This window comes from Neoarius graeffei, chromosome 14 (genome assembly GCF_027579695.1).
Source record: "Neoarius graeffei isolate fNeoGra1 chromosome 14, fNeoGra1.pri, whole genome shotgun sequence".
Taxonomy (NCBI): domain Eukaryota; kingdom Metazoa; phylum Chordata; class Actinopteri; order Siluriformes; family Ariidae; genus Neoarius; species Neoarius graeffei.
Window position 1 is genome coordinate 23,304,142 of NC_083582.1, and position 20,832 is coordinate 23,324,973.

At 44.5% G+C, this 20,832-nt stretch overlaps 1 protein-coding gene across 1 annotated transcript in view; it reads left to right on the top strand.

Annotated features, from left to right (window-relative positions):
- Positions 1–20,832, top strand: part of sgca (sarcoglycan, alpha) — a 90,434-nt gene that overhangs the window by 68,666 nt on the left and 936 nt on the right. The window lies entirely within an intron of this gene.

Here is a 20,832-nt window from a genome sequence, read left to right on the forward strand (position 1 = left end):
CCTGCCCGCCGACATAAAGATAAGCGATTCAATAACATCATTCAAATCAAGATTTAAGACATTTCTTTTTAAGAAAGCTTTTTTGTAATTTTGTTAAGTATTGTGATAATCTTTTGTTTAATGCTTAAACAAGATTTTTTAAACTGTATTATTGTGAAGCGCCATAGGGCAGATAGTGTATATGGCGCTATAAAAATGCTATATTATTATTATTATTATTAACGAGGACATCCGTTGTTTGCCAACCGGGGGGGGGGTTACTCTGTATGTAAACAAATATACAGTACATAAGTACAGTCACTTCGCCGCCTCTCACACACACCGCTCCTCAGCAAGCCCGGAGACCAACTGAACTTACAACCCCATTCAACAAAACAATCAAACAAATCATATTCATCACTCTGATCCACGGGCGATTGCTCTAAGACAACGAGGGAGGCTCAGCCTCCTCTAAAAATGACGAACATCGTGTAGGATGAATTGCGCTAGGCTTATGTTATAGCCGACCTTATAACATTGCTATTTCAGATCCAGAATTATAGAAATAGTCTATATGTGCTCAACCCAACTACAGTGCGAAATCATTCCGTTATAACTTTAATGTGTGCGTGAGTTTTTTCCCCCTCGTGACAGCGCGATGCAGCCCAGCCTCAGTGGACTTCAATGGCATTTGGGAGCTATGCGCTTTTCAATATCAAAATGCAAGACGGTTATTGGACAAATACTGTGAAAATGCCCGCCCACGGAGTCTCACGGACTCCCAGCCTCAGTGGACTTCAATGGCATTTGGGAGCTATGTGCTTTTCAATATCAAAATGCAAGATGGTTATTGGACAAATACTGCGAAAATGCCCGCCTACGGACTCCCAGCCTCACATGGGAGGGACAATGCAAAGCTTTCCGCGAGGAGACTGGTGATTGGTGAAAGCGGCCGGATATTTTCTTTGATTGACAACTCGTTTCAAATATAGACAGGCAGCGGTGAGTTTCAGTTCAGTCCCATGCGGATTCGCAACTGCTGTGGTGTATTGTAAGAGATCAGCTTACATTTCGATTTCATTCATTACATACGGTTTCTACCAGCTTTTTTAGTTTGTATATATTTTCATTGTAAATATAGTGTTGTCAAGTTTGCTATCTTAGTTCCAGAAATTTCGTTTATTTGAGTGACTGAATTTGAACTTGAGGGGGGCTAGTCAGCTAGCAAGAAAGCTGCGCACGGATGCCAAGCATTGCTGATTTAATTTTGGCGAAGCCATTTGCCAGTCTTCCTTTTGAGGAAAAAATTAAAATTAAAGAGCAGGGTAGACCAACGCCTCAAATTGACTTGGTGAAAAAGGTAGGGAATAATACTCGTTCCTTTCAGCTCTCCTGGTACGAGAAAGTGAATTGGCTAACAGCAAGTGACCCACATCAACAACAGTAAATAGGCTACTTTAGTAATATGTCATGGATGGACCAAAAATATAGAATCTATTTAAAATGTTTATGCTGAGTATATTATATTGGAATATATATTTTCTGGATATGAATTAAACACAGCTACAATTTGGAAAACATTTTTAAACAAAAACACAGCCGAGAACATTTCACACTACAGACCTGGATTAAAAGTGAAGGGTTATCAAAATTGTCAATAAAACGTTTCTCAGTCAAAATAAGTAAAATATAGGGAAAGTGTCATTGAATGAAATGTGTGGTACCCAGCTCTATGTTTGGCTCCCCAAGGTCAGTGCTTGTGCCTATTCCAGAACACTCTGCTGTTACTGCTGAGGTTCCTGACAAAGAGCTGCTTTCAGTAATGATCAATTTTTAAACAACATGCCACAATTTTAAAATATAAAATGTTAAAATCTACCCCCCCAACACCACCATCATGTATATTGGACAGTAGGCTAATGGGCCAAAAGAACCTGTTATTTCACAGTTTGTGACCCTGCCAACAATCAGCCAGATCAGAGGCAAGAGTATGGGCAAAATTGATGTTTTTTTTCTTTTAAAATCTGGAAATATCGTAACCGACCAGCCTCCCCTGTTTGAAAGACTACCAGCCACCACTGCTCTGATCATAATACAAAATCATGCCTTGTTATCTCCCCCAACCATTAGCGGCAACTTTATACATTTTACAGATTAACATTTTACCACCAACAGCTGTATGAACATACACAATATGAATAAGATATCAAAACAAATAATACAGGAGGAGTTCCGGTTGAGCATGTGAGAGAGCAAGATGCAGGTGGAGAGAGCTCCAGGGTGTTGCTAACAATTTTTCATATTTCACAGACATAGTTACGCCCTTGTATTATTATCTTTAAAGTTTTAGAAATTGTTTTTTTTTTACTGAAATGGCATCAGAGAAATCGCATCGGTGCAAGATTACTACCACAGCTACGCCTGCTACTAAGAACTCTGACCATGCTAGTGCTTCGTCTGCTAGTACTCATGGCGCCTCCCCTGTTAAACTACCTGTGGATTTGGACAATCTTTGTTCTGCTTTAATGTCTGATCTAACATCGGTCATTACTGATCGACTTAAACTGGCGATAGACACTGCTCTGGCACCAATTGCTGCTGCGATTGAGGGATTTACAGTGAGGATTAATTCTCAAGACCACCATATTGTTGATTTGGAGCAACACTTCTCTTACAGTGACCGAGTTGTGTCGCTAGAAAGAGCGGTTGAAGATCTTGCCACGGCTAACAAGCAGCTAATTTATAAAACGGAAGACCTAGAATCCCGCTCCCGCCGCTGCAATCTTCGTGTCATTGGCATACCTGAGGGGGCAGAAGGAGCTGATCCAGTGGCATATACAGTATGTCCAATTTTTTTGCCAATGTTCTGGGAACAGGTGTATTCCAATCACCACCACTTCTGGACAGAGCTCATCGCATCGGCCCTAAACCATCGAACCCCAATGCCGAGGGGCTAAAGCCGAGGGTCTTCATCGTTCAGTTCCACTATTATCAGGACAAGGAGCGAGCCTGGCGCTGGGGGATTGCCAACAAGAAGCAGCTTATTCACAACGGTCGTAAGGTCTACATTTTCCCTGATTTCAATGCTAGCGTCTCTAAAAAGAGGGCTGCTTTCTCCAGCGTGAGACGATGTCTGAAGGAGAAAAAGGTGCAGTTTTCCCTGCGTTTTCCTGCCCAACTTCGTATCGACCATGGCAATGAGAAACTCCACTTCAATTTGCCGGTGGATGCACAGAGCTGGTTTGACAGTAACTTTCCTTCAGGGTGAAGTAAGGTCCATTGGACTTTCTATATGTGGCAGTATTTTGGATCTTTTGTAGTTTGTATGGCGGTTTGCCTACTTATAGTTTACCCATCGATGGCAGATACAGTAGCTTACTGGCTTACTGGTAGGCTAGAACTAGCTATCTCATTAGCAGCTAACATTACAAGTTAACCTAGCTCTGTTAGCTTGCAAGCTAGCTTTGGAGGGAATGAACCTGTGCATGTTTTTATTTTAACTATGGTTTGCTATTCCTGGGTCTTTTATAGATGTTTTGAAATGCTATTACTAGTTTACTTTGCTTATACATTCATATCCGTAAATATGACTGATTTTGCATTGTGTTTAATGTTAGGTTAACAATGAGAATTCTCAAGGTTATTGAGTTGCGGTCTAGCTCTAGCCCAGTTAATACGGTTCTGACTTGCGTTTATCGCAGGGGTGTTTTGATAATCTAGTTTAAATACTAAATGTGAAATTTTCACCGGGGAGCCTCTCTGTTCAGAAGGGGTGACTTGTTTTGTTTAGATGCATCGGAATCAGACGAGGAGTTTCCCCGCGATTTCTCTCGCATGGGGAGGGAGATTTAGGGACTGGGGGAGGGGAGGGAGAGGGGGATCCTTTTACCTGTGTGCGCATGTGACTTTGTTTCGTTTTTATGTGTTTATTTCCTTATGTATGTGTTTTGATGTGATTTTGTTAACCTTACAGTTTTTTTGTTTATATGGTGGTTGCTCTGATATTACCCCTCCTAGCTGAGGTCCTTTTGGTTTTTGCTAGGTGTATGTGCTGTATTTCCAGTTTATTTCTTATACCCATCTTGTTTTATTCACCCTGATTTAAGATATGGGTGATCTTGTTAAAACTGATTCATCCCTGAGATTCTTGAGTTGGAATTTAAAAGGGATGAATAGCCCTTTGAAGAGATCTAGAGTGTTCTCGCACTTAAAACAGTTGATGGTAGATGTAGCTTTTCTCCAGGAGACTCATCTGCGTGTTAAGGACCAACATAGAATAAAACGCCCTTGGGCTGCGCATTATTTTCACTCCAATTTTGATTCCAGGGCCAGAGGAGTTGCCATTCTAATCCACAAAAGCTTACACTTTTCCCCAGCTAAAATTATAGCTGACAAAAATGGTAGATATTTAATCATAATGGGCTCTATTAACCACACACCTGTTCTTTTGGTGGATGTATATGCTCCTAATTTTGACAATTTGGAATTTGCTAATAACCTTTTAATACAGATCCCAAACCTAAACACCCATTTATTAATATTTGGTGGAGACTTGAATTGTGTTATCAACCCTGTGTTGGATCGATCCAGTGCTCGAACCAGTGTGCCATCAGCCATGTCAAAAGCTTTTTCTGAGTTTATGAAGCAGCATAAATGCACTGACCCTTGGAGATTTAATAACCCTTTAGCTAGAGAATACTCATTCTTTTCCCACGTACACCATACGTTTTCTTGTATAGATTACTTTTTTGTTGATGGCTCTCTACTCCCAGAGGTTATAAACATCAAATATTTACCTATTGTTATTTCAGATCACACTCCCCTGGTTCTTGATATTGGCTTGAATTCCCATCGTGTGGACCGACCCCCATGGAGACTGAATTCTTTACTTTTATCTGACCCCTCTTTCTGTGAATTAATTTCTTCATCCATTGACACTTTCCTTAGGATAAACAAAACTCCTAACACATCTTACTCTTTACTATGGGATACCCTCAAAGCTTACCTTAGAGGATGCATCATATCTTATGCATCTCACCAAAATAAAATTAGGAAAGCTAAACAGACGGACCTTTCCAATGCCATTCTTAACACTGATCGTCGGTATGCATTGAATCCATCTCCTGAGCTCTATAAACAACGCCTTGACCTTCAGGCCGAGTTTGACCTCCTGTCAACAGGGGCAGCAGAGGGGTTATTGCTAAAGTCTCGTGGTTCTTACTACGAATATGGTGATAAAGCCAGTTGTCTTCTAGCACATCAGCTAAAGCGTCAGGCAGCAGAGCGCACTATTCCACAAATTAAAAACCTCTCGGGAACATTAACTTTTGACCCTGCTGAGATAAACTCTACTTTTAAGTCCTATTATTCTTCACTTTATACCTCTGAGTTCCCAACCAACTCCAACAACATGATCCATTTTTTTAATAGCTTGGATATCCCTAATATAAATTCCACTCTAGCTGATCAACTTGATGTCTCTATAAATTTGGATGAGGTTGTGGGTTCTGTCATGTCATTGCAATCAGGCAAAGCTCCTGGTCCAGATGGTTTTCCCCCTGAATTCTATAAGAAATTTCACATTCAATTAGCCCCGTTGCTTCTACCTGTGTTTGAGGAATCTCTAAAGCAAGGTTCACTCCCCCCCCACTCTAAGACAAGCTTCAATTTCTCTTCTGTTAAAGGAGGGGAAAGACCCTGATCTGTGTGGCTCCTACAGGCCCCTGAATCTCCTCAATGCCGACATAAAGGTCCTGGCTAAGCTGTTAGCTACCCGCATTGAAAATGTTCTTCCTAGTATAATATCTGATGAGCAGACTGATTTTATAAAAGGCAGGCATTCATTTTTCAATATTAGAACGCTGTTTAACATTATTCCAAAGACACGAGTCAACTCCCTGAAATAGTCATCTCTCTGGATGCTGAAAAGGCTTTTGATAGAGTCGAGTGGGAATACCTTTTCACTGTTCTGAAAAAGTTTGGCTTTGGGGATACACTAATATCTTGGATACGCCTCTTGTACACCTCACCCCTTGCCTCTGTCAACACCAATAATATCAGGTCTGAATATTTCAATTTATCGCGTGGCACTCGCCAGGGTTGTCCACTCTCTCGCCTGCTTTTTGCCATTGCTATAGAGCCCCTCTCTATAGCTATCAGAAATTCACCCTCATTCCTGGGGATAACCTGTAGGGGCATTGAACACAGGCTTGTGTTGTATGCAGATGACTTGCTTTTGTACGTTACTGATCCTCTTTCTCAACTACCCAACACTCTGTCTTTATTACAAAACTTTGGCTCTTTTTCTGGGTACAAGCTCAATCTACAAAAGAGGGAATGTCTCCCTATAAACTCAAAGGCTCTCCTGCTTTCTCAGTCTGACCTACCATTTCATCTGAATAACTGTAGCTTCAAGTATTTGGGAGTAACTGTTACTCGTACACTGTCTGGTTTATTAGATGCAAATTTTACCCCCCCTACTCAGCCATATGAGGGCTGCTTTCCAGAAGTGGCGCAATCTACCCCTGTCTATGCTTGGTAAAATTAATGTAGTTAAGATGAACATTCTTCCAAAATTTCTATATCTTTTTCAATGCATCCCTCTATTTTTGCCAAAATCATATTTTAAATCTATTGATCAAGCTGTCATTTCCTTCATATGGGGAGGAAAGACTCCTAGGATTAGGAAGTCCCTCTTGCAGCAGTGCTCACTCAGTGGAGGACTTTCATTGCCAAATTTTATGTATTATTACTGGGCAACAAATATCCATAAATTTCTGTTTTGTGTACATAACCCCCAAACCATGTGGTGCCAACTTGAGTTGAGGTCTTGTGTGTCGTCCTCTCTTTCTGCTCTTCTCTTCTCATCACTCCCGACATCTCCCTCTCGTTACACCTCCTTGAAAATTTGGTATCAATTCAGGTGCCATTTTAAGTCATACTCCCCCTCTACTCTTATGCCTATAACCCGCAATCATCTTTTCCCACCTTCTCTTTTAGACCCTGCATTTCGCTTGTGGGAGAGAAATGGCATACAGACGTTCAACGAATTATACACAGGCAGAGTTTTTGGTAGCTTCACAGATCTTTCAGCTTCATATGATTTGCCCAAAACACATTTATTTAAATATTTTCAAATTAGGCATTGTATCTTAAATATTTTTTCTGACTTCCCCTCTCTACCTCCTAAGCAGCCATGGGAAGACTTCTTTAAGCTCAAACCCAATCAGAGGTCATTTGTCTCCCAAATTTATCAAGGTCTTCTGTCATTTAACACTGAGCACTGCTCTAAAAGCTGTGCTGTCTGGGAGCAGGAGCTGGGCTTGGAGTTTGAGGAAGATTTCTGGGAGAGAGCCATTAGCAGAATACGTCATTCTTCATCATGTGCCCGTTTGGGCTTGATTCAATTTAAAATTGTGCATAGATTGCATCTGTCGAGTTTAAAGCTATCAAAGATATATCCTGACATTGAGGACACCTGTGTGAAGTGTGGAGGCACACCTTGCCACTTGACTCATATGTTTGCGTTATGCCCCAAACTTGAATATTACTGGAACTCCATCTTTAAGATCCTCTCAAAAATATTAGGAATCACTCTGGAACCATGCCCTCTTGTAGCCATATTTGGTGTTTCACCCAGCCCACATGTCCTCAGCAAGACCCATGCAAATGTTGTGACCTTTGCCACCCTACTGACTAGGCATAGAATTCTACTTAACTGGAAATCACCACAGCCCCCTCTTCTATCTGTCTGGTTGAAAGACCTTATGTTTTTTCTTAAAATTAGAGAAAGTCAAATTCACTCTATGTGGAGACACAAGTAGATTCTTCAAGCACTGGGGTCCTTTTATATAATACTTTACTGACTTACAAACACTTCCATGATCTAATATGTCTAAGACTACTTTCCAACCCACCAACTTTTAACTGTTCTCCTTCTATACCAGCCTCCTACTTAGGATATGTATCTAATCTCCCCAGTGGTACTGTAAAGTCTTCCTATTCTTCACTTTAGGGCCTCTATTAATCTCTTGTTATGATGTTATCACAAATACACCATAACTGTGATTGTTATGCAGACAACCATCAAGGATTTGGCCACCAATGCCCCCTATTTTTTTATTTTCTTATTTTATTTATTTTTTTAATTATATTTTTTGAGGGGTTTGTATTTATTTATAGTTTATTTGTCTCGTGTTTGCCTTTTTTTAAATTTTGTTCTCCCTTACTGTTAATGTTTTAGATGTCCTTGCTTGTGATTTGTGTGCCTGTGATGTATTTGTATGCCTGTTTTGTGAAGGGATGGGAATGGTTGATTGGGTGGGCGGGAGGGGGTGGTGGAAGTTTGTGCTTTTTGACTTTCATACAAATATTTTTACGGTAAAATTTTACATTTGTGCTTTAAAAATGAATAAATAAACCTTGACAAAACAAAAAAACAAAAAAAAAACAAATAATACAAAGCTAAACAATACAATTAATCAAAAATAAAAGAGAGCTCACATACCTGCATGTAAACAAATATACATAAGTACAGTCACTTCGCCGCCTCTCACACACACCTTTAAAGGAGAGGGGAAGACAGCAGCGGTATGAGAGACTATGCAAGCGCAGTTAGCTTAGCTCAAATCATAACTATCAAACTGCGAAGTCTTCTTCTTTTGGCTGCTCCCAATTAGGGGTCGCCACAGCGGATCTTTCATCTCAATTGCTCCCTGTCTTCCACATCCTTCTCTACCACACCTGTCACTTTCATGTCCTCTCTCACCACATCCATGTATCTCCTCTTTGGCCTTCCTCGTTTCGTTTGTCTGGCAGCTCCATCCTCAACATTCTCCTTCCCACATGCTCTGCATCTCTTCTCAGGATGTGTGCATACCATCTCAGTCTCATCTCTCTTAGCTTAATTCCCAAGCTCTCTACATGTGCTGTCCCTCTGATGTACTCGTTCCTTATCCTGTCCAACCTTGTCACTCGCATCGCAAACCTTAACATCCTCAACTCCGCCACCTCCAACTTTGCCTCCTGTCTTTTCGTTAAGGGTACGGTCTCCTATCCATACATCACAGCTGGTCTCACTACTGTCTTATACATCTTACCTTTCACTTTTGCTGGGACTTTCCTATCACAAATGACTCCCGAAATCCTTCTCCAACTGCTCCGCCCTGCCTGCACTCTCTTTCTCAACTCACTATCGCAGCCCCCATTTTCCTGCACAGTTGACCCCAGGTACTTGAATTCACCAACTTTCTTTACGTCTGCTCCTTGCATCTTCACTACACTCTCATCCCCATTCTCATTGATGCACATGTATTCTGTTTTGCTCCTGCTCACCTTCATTCCTCTTCATTCCAATGCAAACCTCCATCTCTCCAAACCCAACTCAACCTCCTTTCTACTTTCACCACATATCACAATATCATCCACAAACATCATGTTCCATGGTGACTCTTGCCTCACTTCGTCTGTCAAGCTATCCATCACTATGGCAAACAAAAAAGGACTCAAAGCAGATCCTTGATGGAGTCCCACCTTCACCTTGAACCATTCAGTTATTCCAACTGCACACCTCACTGCTGTTTCACTGTTCTCATACATGTCTTGCACCACTCTAACATACTTCTCATTCACTCCACTCTTTCTCATACAATACCATAACTCATCTCTTGGCACTCTATCGTATGCCTTCTCCAGGTCTACAAACACATAATGTAACTTTCTCTAGCCTTCCCTGTACTTCTCCATTAACATTCTTAAAGTGCCATTCCACCATTGGATGTATTCTTTGGCATAAAATACAATATATTTTGACAACATATATAAACGGTATCACTAGATAGAGAAATCTTTTAGCTTCAAAATGATATATCAAACATAATTTTTTGACAACGACAAGGATATTAATTTTGCGACCAAAGTCACCTACCCTTTTAATTTCCGCGCGTGATGTCATCGGCAGGTTCCCCTTCTTGTGTACCACGTGACGTGTGATGTGGCACACATTATCAGCAATGGCGGATAGAACGCGATAAAAATAATACCAATAAATCTAGCTAATACCAATAAATCTAGCTAACTGAAAGATTAACTCAAAATTTTTCGCAATTTTTTTGGCCCCCATATACGAGGAGAAATGACTCTCTCACTTTGGGGGTTTCCTGGTCTAAAAATAGACCAACACGTGGTACACAAGAAGGGGAACCTGCCAAAGACATCAGGTTTCACTACCGCGCGGAAATTAAAAGGGTAGGTGACTTTGGTCGCAAAATTAATATACTTGTCGTTGTCAAAAAATTATGTTTGATATATCATTTTGAAGCTAAAAGATTTCTCTGTCTAGTCATGTTGTCATAAAATATATTGTATTTTATGCCAAAGAATACATCCAATGGTGGAATGGCACTTTAAAGCAAAAATTGCATCCGACGTGCTCTTCCTTGGCATAAACCCATTCTGCTGTTCATAGATTGCTACCTCTCTTCTCAATCTCGCCTCCAATACCCTTTCCCATAGCTTCATGGTGTGGCTCATCAGTTTTATTCCTCTGTAATTATTGCAGCTCTGTACATCTCCCTTATTCTTGTATATCGGGACTAGCACACTCTCCATTCATTTGGCATTTTCTCATTCTCTAGGATCTTATTAAACAATCTCGTTAGGAACTCCACAGCCGTCTCACCCAAACATCTCCAAACCTCAATCGGGTTACCATCTGGTCTGACTGCTTTCCCAGTCTTCATTCTTTTCATGGCTGCCCTCACCTCATCCTTACTAATCAACTCTGCTTCCTGATTTGCCGTCTCCAATGAATCTGACCTTTTCTCTCTTGGATTCTCTTCATTTAAAAAATCCTCAAAGTACTCTTTCCACCTTCTTAATACACTCTCTTTGTCAGCACATTTCCATTTCCATCTTTCATCACTCTTACCTGCTGTACATCCCTTGCTTCCCTGTTTCTCTGCCTAGCTAGTCTGTACAGGTCTTTCTCTCCTTATTTGGTCTCATCTTTTGTACAACTCCTGGTATGCATCTGCTTTCACCTTCACTACAGCTCTTTTTGCCTTCTGTCTCGTCTCTCTGTATAACTGCCTGCTTTCCTCGTCTCTCTGCTCATCCCAAATCTTCTTTGCTAGCCTCTTCTCTTTTATAATTTCCTGCACTTCTTTGTTCCACCACCATGTCTCCTTGTCTTCCTTCCTCCTTCCCGATGACCACCGTAGCATCTTCCTTGCTGCCTCTCTTACTAGTACAGCAGTAGTATTCCAATCTTCCGGCAGACTTCCATTACCACTCAATGCTTGTCTCATTTCTTCCCTAAACTCCTTCTGATGTTCAACCTCTTTTAGTTTCCACCACTTAATCTTCGGCTCCACTATTTCACGCTTCCTCTTTTTCACTTTCAAGCTCATCCTGCACACGACCACTTGATGTTGTCTAGCTACACTCTCCCCTGCCATCACTTTACAGTCTTCAATCTCCTTCAGGTTACCCCTTCTGCAGAGTATGTAGTCTACCTGTGTAGATCTTCCTCCACTCTTAAACGTCACCCTGTGCTGCTCTTTCTTCTTGAAGTATGTATTGACTATTGCCAAATTCATCCTCTTTGAAAAATCAACCACCATTTGCCCTTCCACATTTCTCTCTCTTACACCATATCTGCCCATCACGTCCTCATCTCCTCTGTTTCCCTCGCCAACATGTCCATTGAAATCTGCTCCTATCAGCACGCGCTCCTCCCTCGGTATACTTTCTACCACTTCATCAATCTTTTCCCAGAAAGACTCTTTCTCTTCATTCTCACATCCAACCTGTGGGGCATACACACACACAACACTGATTACCACTCCTTGAATCTCCAACTTCATGCCTATCACTCTATCTGACACCCTCTTCACATCAATCACACTGTTGACCAAATCTCCCCTCAAAACAATACCAACACCATTTCTCTTTCCATCGACTCCATAATAAAACAACTTGCATCCATCTCCAATGTTATTGGCCTTGCTTCCTTTCCACCTCGTCTCCTGCACACACAAAATGTCCAACTTCCTTCTTTCTATCATACCTGCTAACTCTCTTGCTCTGCCAATGTTCCCACATTCAGTGTTCCTACCCTCAATTCTAAGCTCCTTCCCTTCCATCTTTCACGCTCTCTTCTAACACGCCTCGCCCCTCTCTTTCTCCTTCTCCATTTTGGCGCAACAGTAGCACACTTTCCACCGGCACCCTGTTGACCAACAGTACCAGAGGCGGTCGTTGTTAACCCGGGCCCCGACCAATCTGGTATGGTGCTTGAAAGTTTGTGAACCCTTTAGAATTTTCTATATTTCTGCATAAAGATGACCTAAAACATCAGATTTTCACACAACTCCTAAAAGTAGATAAAGAGAACCCAGTTAAACAAATGAGACAAAAATATTATACTTGGTCATTTATTTATTGAGGAAAATGATCCAATATTACATATCTGTGAGTTGCAAAAGTATGTGAACCTCTAGAAATAGCAGTTAATTTGAAGATGAAATTAGAGTCAGGTGTTTTCAATCAGTGGGATGACAATCAGGTGTGAGTGGGCACTCTGTTTTGTTTAAAGAACTGGGATCTATCAAAGTCTGATCTTCACAACACATGTTTGTGGAAGTGTATCATGGCACGAACAAAGGAAATTTCTGATGACCTCAGAAAAAGCATTGTTGATGCTCATTAGACGGGAAAAGGTTACAAAACCATCTCTAAAGAGTTTGGACTCCCCCAATCCACAGTCAGACAGATTGTGTACAAATGGAGGAAATTCAAGACCACTGTTACCTTCCCCAGGAGTGGTCAACCAACAAAGATCATTCCAAGAGCAAGGCGTGTAATAGTCGGCGAGGTCACAAAGGACCCCAGGGTAACTTCTAAGCAACTGAAGGCCTCTCTCACATTTGGCTAATATTATATGTTTGGCTAATATTAAATGTTCGAGTCAGGAGAACACTGAACGACAATGGTGTGCATGGCAGGGTTGCAAGGAGAAAGCCACTGCTCTCCAAAAAGAACATTGCTGCTCTTCTGCAGTTTGTTAAAGATTACGTGGACAAACCAGAAGGCTATTGGAAAAATGTTTTGTGGACAGATGAGACCAAAATAGAACATTTTGGTTTAAATGAGAAGCGTTATGTTTGGAAAAAGGAAAACGCTGCATTCCAGCATAAGAACCTTATCCCATCTGTGAAACCTGGTGGTGGTAGTATCATGGTTTGGGCCTGTTTTGCTGCATCTGGGCCAGGACGGCTTGCCATCATTGATGGAACAATGAATTCTGAATTATAACAGCAAATTCTAAAGGAAACTGTCTGGACATCTGTCCATGAACTGAATCTCAAGAGAAGGTGGGTCATGCAGCAAGACAACGACCCTAAGCACACAAGTCATTCTACCAAAGAATGGTTAAAGAAGAATAAAGTTAATGTTTTGGAATGGCCAAGTCAAAGTCCTGACCTTAATCCAATCGACATGTTGTGGAAGGACCTGAAGCGAGCAGTTCATGTGAGGAAACCCACCAACATCCCAGAGTTGAAGCTGTTCTGTATGGAGGAATGGGCTAAAATTCCTCCAAGCCAGTGTGCAGGACTGATCAACAGTTACCGCAAACGTTTAGTTGCAGTTATTGCTGCACAAGGGGGTCACACCAGATACTGAAAGCAAAGGTTCACATACTTTTGCCACTCACAGATATGTAATATTGGATCATTTTCCTCAATAAATAAATGACCAAGTATAATATTTTTGTCTCATTTGTTTAACTGGGTTCTCTTTATCTACTTTTAGGACTTGTGTGAAAATCTGATGATGTTTTAGGTCATATTTATACAGAAAAATAGAAAATTCTAAAGGGTTCACAAACTTTCAAGCATCACTGTACGTTGGGCTGGGCATGTAATCTGCATGGATGGTTCAAGAATCCCTAGGCAAATATTCTATGGGGAGCTATTGTATGGCAGTCAAAATCAAGGTCTCCCAAAGAAAAGATATAAAGACAACCTCAAGATGTTCTGCAAGTGAGCTGACCTCTTGCCCAATCAACTTGAGGATGCTGCCTCTGACCGGACCAGGTGGTGCACCTTGACCAGAAAAGCAATCTCCAATTTTGAAGACAGACATCGGCAACATCTAGCTGCTGCATGCGAACGCCATTACCAAGCAGCCATGAATCCTGCACCATGGATGGGTGTGTAGTCGCATTTGTGGTTTGGCTTTCAGACTTCAGAGCCACATGCAATCACACAAATGACAGCACGAGTCATCATCCTTGTCCTCCAGGGACTACCTATAAAACACACACACACACTATTGTGGCAGCGGGGGCGTGGTCAAGCATCAGTCTGTGACCGGAGGGCGGAGTCAGGGAAGGTAAGTGGCAGAATTACTACACCTGTCATTAATTAATGTGCTTGTGTGTCTTCCCAGTGACTGCGCCCTATTTAAGGAGAGAGAGCGAGAGAAGAGGGAGCTCTCTCCCCACCCAGACGACGGATGTGTGTGCATGTGTCTGAGTGCATGAGAGATTAAAAATAGAAGCTGAAAAGCTAAATAAACAGAGTTTTGTGAACTCAGTTCTGGCCTGCCGTCCTTCTTGCTCCATCCACCTATACGAACTGTTACAGTGGTGCCGAAACCCGGGAATGAGCTCAGAAGAGAACAGCCCCATGGAGTCCTCCCCCTTCGCGGACCTGATCCATGCCCTCACCACAGCCCAACAGAGCCAGCACCAGGTGCTGCTCGCCCTCCGAAAGGAGCAAGAACAACGGTTCGAGGCCCTGGTGCTGGCGCAACAGGAAGATCGTCGGGCGTTCCGGCACCTCCTCACGTCGGTGGGGTCTACCAACGCTCCCACCGCGGGCCCGTCCCCCCTCACCCTAACAAAGATGGGCCCGCAGGATGACCCCGAGGCATTCATCACGCTCTTTGAGCAAGTCGTGGAGACCTCGGGGTGGCCGATGGATCAGCGCGCGGCGTGCCTCCTCCCCCTGCTAACGGGAGATGCACAGCTGGCTGCGCTACAGCTCCCCGCCTACCGCCGGCTGGCCTACGCGGACCTTCGCCGGGCCGTCCTCCAGTGTGTGGGGCGAACCCCCGAGTGGCAGTGGCAGCGCTTCCGCTCTTTGCGCTTAGAGGAAGTCGGCCGGCCGTTTGCATTTGGCCAGCAACTCCGGGACGCCTGCTGGCAGTGGTTGAGGGCCGACAACCACGACGCCGAGGGACTCATCGACCAGGTGGTACTGGAGCAGTTCATCGCACGATTACCAGCAGGAACCATGGAGTGGGTCCAGTGCCACCACCCGGCGTCGCTGGATCAGGCAATCGAGCTGGCGGAGGACCATTTGGCGGCTGTCCCGACGTAGGACAGCAGACGACCTCTTCTCTTTTCTCTCTCTCTCTCTCTCTCTCTCTCTCTCTCCCCTCCTCCTGTGTCTCTTCCTCGTCCCATTCCCCCACCGTGGAGACAGGGGCCGGCACCACCCCAGCCGGCCCGCCGCACCCGCGGTGCCCTCCCATTTCTCCCTTCTGTGTCTGTCTGTCTCCCCCCCCCTCGGGTGAGTGAGCCCCAGAGGACTAGTGCAGAGAGGAAGCCCGGGCCGGTTTGCTGGCGCTGTGGGGAGCTGGGCCATCTCCAACAGCAGTGCTCGGTAATGGAGGCGGGCGCGGTGGTTCGGATCCCCGACGCGCCAGGAGCCGCCCTCGATCGGGCTGGAGCGTATCGCATACCGTTGAGTATCCAAGGGGATACATATCAGGCGTTGGTGGATTCTGGTTGTAATCAGACCTCAATCCACCAAAGCCTGGTGCAAGACGAGGCATTGGGGGGAGCACAATTGGTGAAGGTGTTGTGTGTGCACGGGGATGTTCACAACTACCCTTTAGTGTCGGTCCACATTTTTTTTCGAGGGGAAAAATTTATAGTGAAGGCGGCGGTTAATCCTCGCCTTACCCACTCTATAATTTTGGGGACGGATTGGCCGGGATTTCGGGATTTAATGACACACTTAGTGAAGAGTGGGTCCTGCCATTTAACAGGGGGAGGTCCCGGTGTCGCTTTGGCGGGAGAAGCTGTCACAGAGCTGTCTACGTCATCTCCGCGTCAGAGTGAGGAGCCGCCGGCCCCTCCTCTCTCTGTTGGGGAATCCCTCGTGGATTTTCCATTAGAGCAGTCACGAGATGAGACTCTGTGACATGCGTTTGACCAAGTGAGAGTAATCAATGGTCAAACGCTCCAGCCGAACGCCACCCCGTCCTTCCCCTACTTCGCGATTATGAAGGATAGATTATACCGAGTGACGCAGGACACTCAAACTAAAGAGCGAGTCACACAGCTTTTAATTCCAAAGAGCCGCCGGGAATTGGTAGTCCAGGGGGCTCACTTTAATCCCATGGCTGGACACTTAGGGCAGGATAAAACACTAGCCCGAATAATGGCCCGATTCTACTGGCCGGGGATTCGCGGCGATGTACAGCATGCCGTGAATGCCAGTTAGTAAATCCAGCGGCCATTCCAAAAGCGCCTTTGCACCCTCTACTGTTAATCGAGACCCTGTTCGTTGGGCCTTTAGATCGGTCAGCACGAGGGTACCACTTTATATTAGTTCTGGTGGACTATGCAATGCGATACCCGGAAGCAGTGCCTCTGCGCAATATCTCAGCACGCAGTATTGCGGAGGCACTCTTCCACGTTATCTCCCGAGTTGGAATCCCGAAAGAGATTCTGACTGACCAAGGCACCTCGTTTATGTCACGTACACTGAACGAACTGTATGGGTTGTTGGGTATTAAGCTGATCTGCACCAGTGTGTATCACCAACAAACGGACGGTTTAGTTGAACGGTTCAATCGCACCCTCAAGAATATAATTAAAAAATTCATAAGTGAGGACGCACGTAATTGGGATAAATGGCTCGAACCCTTGCTATTTGCAGTGTGAGAGGTCCCCCAAGCCTCCATGGGGTTCTCCCCGTTTCAATTATTATACGGGCGTAAGCTGCGCGGCATTCTAGATGTGCTGGCGGAAAATTGGGAGGAGGGACCTTCACCAAGTAAAAATGAAATCCAATACGTTATTGACCTGCACGCAAAACTCCACACACTCATGCACCTAACTCAGGAGAATTTGCGGCAGGCCCAAGAACGACAAACCCACCTGTACGACAAGGGTACGCGCCTTAGGGAGTTCGCACCGGGAGATAAGGTACTCGTACTGTTGCCCACATCAAGTTCCAAATTGGTCGCCAAGTGGCAAGGACCCTTTGAGGTCACACGGTGAGTCGGGGACGTTGATTATGAGGTGAGGCGAATGGATAGGGGTGGGGCACTACAGATTTACCACCTCAACCTGCTCAAACTCTGGAACGAGGGGGTCCCCGTGGCATTAGTGTCGGTGGTTCTGGAGAAGGTGGAGCTGGGGCTGGAGGTTCAAAAGGGAACATTGGCATCACGGACCTCTCCGGTCCCCTGTGGAGACCACCTCTCCCTGACCCAACTCGCGGAGGTTGCCCAGTTGCAGACCGAGTTTTCGGACGTGTTCTCGCCCCTGCCCAGCCGCACCAACCTCATAGAGCACCACATTGAAACGCCCCCAGGGGTAGTAGTGCATAGCCGCCCTTACAGGTTACCCAAGCACAAGAAAAAAGTGGTTCGGGAAGAACTCGAGGCCATGCTCGAAATGGGCATCATCGAGGAGTCCCACAGTGACTGGAGCAGCCCGGTGGTCTTGGTACCCAAGGCCGACGGGTCAGTCCGGTTCTGTGTTGACTATAGAAAAGTCAACACGGTGTCTAAATTCGACGCGTACCCAATGCCTCGTATTGATGAGTTGCTCGATCGGCTAGGCATGGCTCATTTTTACTCGACACTGGATTTAACAAAGAGTTATTGGCAGATCCCCTTGACTCCATTATCCTGAGAAAAAACGGCCTTTTCCACACCGTTTGGCTTACATCAATTTGTCACACTTCCTTTTGGGCTGTTTGGGGCGCCCGCTACGTTTCAGTGGCTGATGGACAGGGTCCTCAGCCCCCACGCCACCTATGCGGCCACCTACCTCGACGACATTATTATCTATAGTAATGACTGGCCGAGGCACCTTGAACATCTGAGGGCCGTCCTTAGGTCGCTGAGGCGAGCGGGTCTCACAGCCAACCCAAAGAAGTGTGCGATTGGGCAGGTGCAAGTATGGTATCTGGGCTTCCACTTGGGCAACGGGCAGGTGCGTCCCCAAATTAACAAGACAGCAGCAATTGCGGCCTGCCCGAGGCCCAAGACCAAAAAGGGGGTGAGACAGTTCCTGGGGCTGGCTGGCTATTATCGTAGGTTTATACCTAATTATTCGGACGTCACCAGCCCGCTGACTGATCTGACTAAAAAGGGGGTACCAGATCCGGTCCAGTGGACGGAGCAATGCCAGCGGGCTTTTTCTAAGGTAAAGGCTGCACTGTGTGGGGGGCCACTTTTACACTCCCCTGACTTTTCTCTCCCCTTTATGTTACAGACGGATGCGTCGGACAGAGGGCTGGGGGCCGTTTTGTCCCAGGAGGTGGAGGGGGAGGACCACCCAGTGTTGTATATCAGTCGTAAGCTGTCCGTGCGTGAGGGGCGCTACAGCACGATTGAGAAGGAGTGCCTGGTGATCAAGTGGGTGGTCCTCGCCCTCCATTACTACCTGCTGGGATGCCCTTTCACCCTCTGTTCAGACCACGCGCCCCAACAGTGGCTCCACCGTATTAAGGATGCCAACGCACGGATCACCCGTTGGTATCTGGCACTCCAACCCTTTAACTTCGTGATCCACAGGCCGGGGGCACAGATGGTCGTGGCGGACTTCCTCTCCCGTCAAGGGGGGGCGAGTCGGCTGCAGGCCGGACGGCCGCCCGGCCTGAGTCGGGCGGTGGGGGTATGTGGCAGGGGGCGTGGTCAAGCATCAGTCTGTGACTGGAGGGCGGAGTCAGGGAAGGTAAGTGGCAGAATCACTACACCTGTCGTTAATTAATGTGTTTGTGTGTCTTCCCAGTGACCGTGCCCTATTTAAGGAGAGGGAGCGAGAGAAGAGAGAGCTCTCCCCCCACCCAGACGACAGATGTATGTGCATGTGTCTGAGTGTATGAGAGATTAAAAATAGAAGCTGAAAAGCTAAATAAACAGAGTTTTGTGAACTCAGTTCTGGCCTGCCGTCCTTCTGTGCTCCACCCACCTATACGAACTGTTACAATATATATATATATATATATATATATATATATATATATATATACAGTAATATATATAAAAATCTCCTTCTCACCCCCGGCGGGGGGGTGGTATCCATGTCATCCTCAAGCTCGGGTCCTCTACCAGAGGCCTGGGAGTTTGAGGGTTCTGCGCAGTATCTTCGATGTTCCTAGGACTGCGCTCTTCTGGACTGAGGCTTCAGATGTTGTTCCTGGGATTTGCTGGAGCCACTCTCCCAGTTTGGGGGTTACTGCCCCAAGTGCCCCCACTACCACGGGGACCACGCAACCCTTGACCTTCCACATCCGTTCCAGCTGCTCTTTCAACCCTTGATACTTCTCAAGTTTCTCATGTTCCTTCTTCCTGATGTTGGTGTCAGCTGGGATCGCCACATCTATCACCACCACCCTCTTCTGCTCTTTGTCCACCACCACTATGTCCGGTTGGTTAGCCAGGATCTGTTTGTCAGTCTGGAAGCTGAAGTCCCACAGAACCTTGGCCCTGTTGTTCTCAGCCACCTTCTGTGGTATGGCCCATTGGGACTTGGGTACTTCTATTCCATACTGGTTGCAGATATATATATATATATATATATATATATATATATATATATATATATATATATATATATACAGTTTTATATATATATATATATATATATATATATATATATATATATATATATATTAGTTACAAGGCAATGTTATATAAGGGCAAAACATTGCCAATGTGGCATTGTGAATAATAGTTAAAATAACCATGAATGCACTCCATTGAATCCACTCTGAAGTGCCACTTGTCTGACCAGCAGGTCTTGTTTTGCCCATTTAAAGCCCATCCACTCTTGATGGTGCTGCTCCCTTTGGTCATGCGGGTCTCGGAGTAACTGGAGCAGCTCCTTCTCAATGTTGATCAGTTTAAGGCTGCACTGATGCTCTCAGCCAGCTGGACTCTGGCTGCCTGCAGACTGGGAAGTGGTCAGCCGAGAGGGTCCAGGTGATGAGGAGGCAGCAGGTTCATGGGGGGTTTATTTAATTTTTAAAAATACTCTTAGAATAAAAAAAAAATTGTCCAAAAATGTAAAAAATTTCAACTATTAATGACCACATTCTATATGTAATGCTTAATGATGATAAAATATATTCACATATTTTAAGCATTTTATTTTTCATTGGTTTTTGGTTAAAAATGAATGCTATGTGACCTCATTGAGTGGATTTAGCAAGTACTAATGCCTTTAGCAAAGACGTGTGCTGCAAAGATGCTCAGCAAAGTTACTCTTAAGACTCCTTCTTATGAGTGATTTCGGGAAAACCACATACAGAGACAACATTTGTTGCTTAAGAGGATCCTTAAACTCATTCTTTAGCCCTAAAGTGCAGCATTACCAGGAAACTCACCCCAGATCATCATGAATCAACATTTAACTTTTATGTTACACGTAACTGGAACTAACTTCCAGAATGTGCCTCAGATGTAGCTATTTTAAAATTCCAGGTGAAAATTATTTCTATTTTCTATTCCATCTATTGCCATATTATTCTTTTAACCTTAAAGTTTAAATTATTTTTATTATCTTGTGTTTTTTATTTATAATTTTTAATCTTTCTGTTT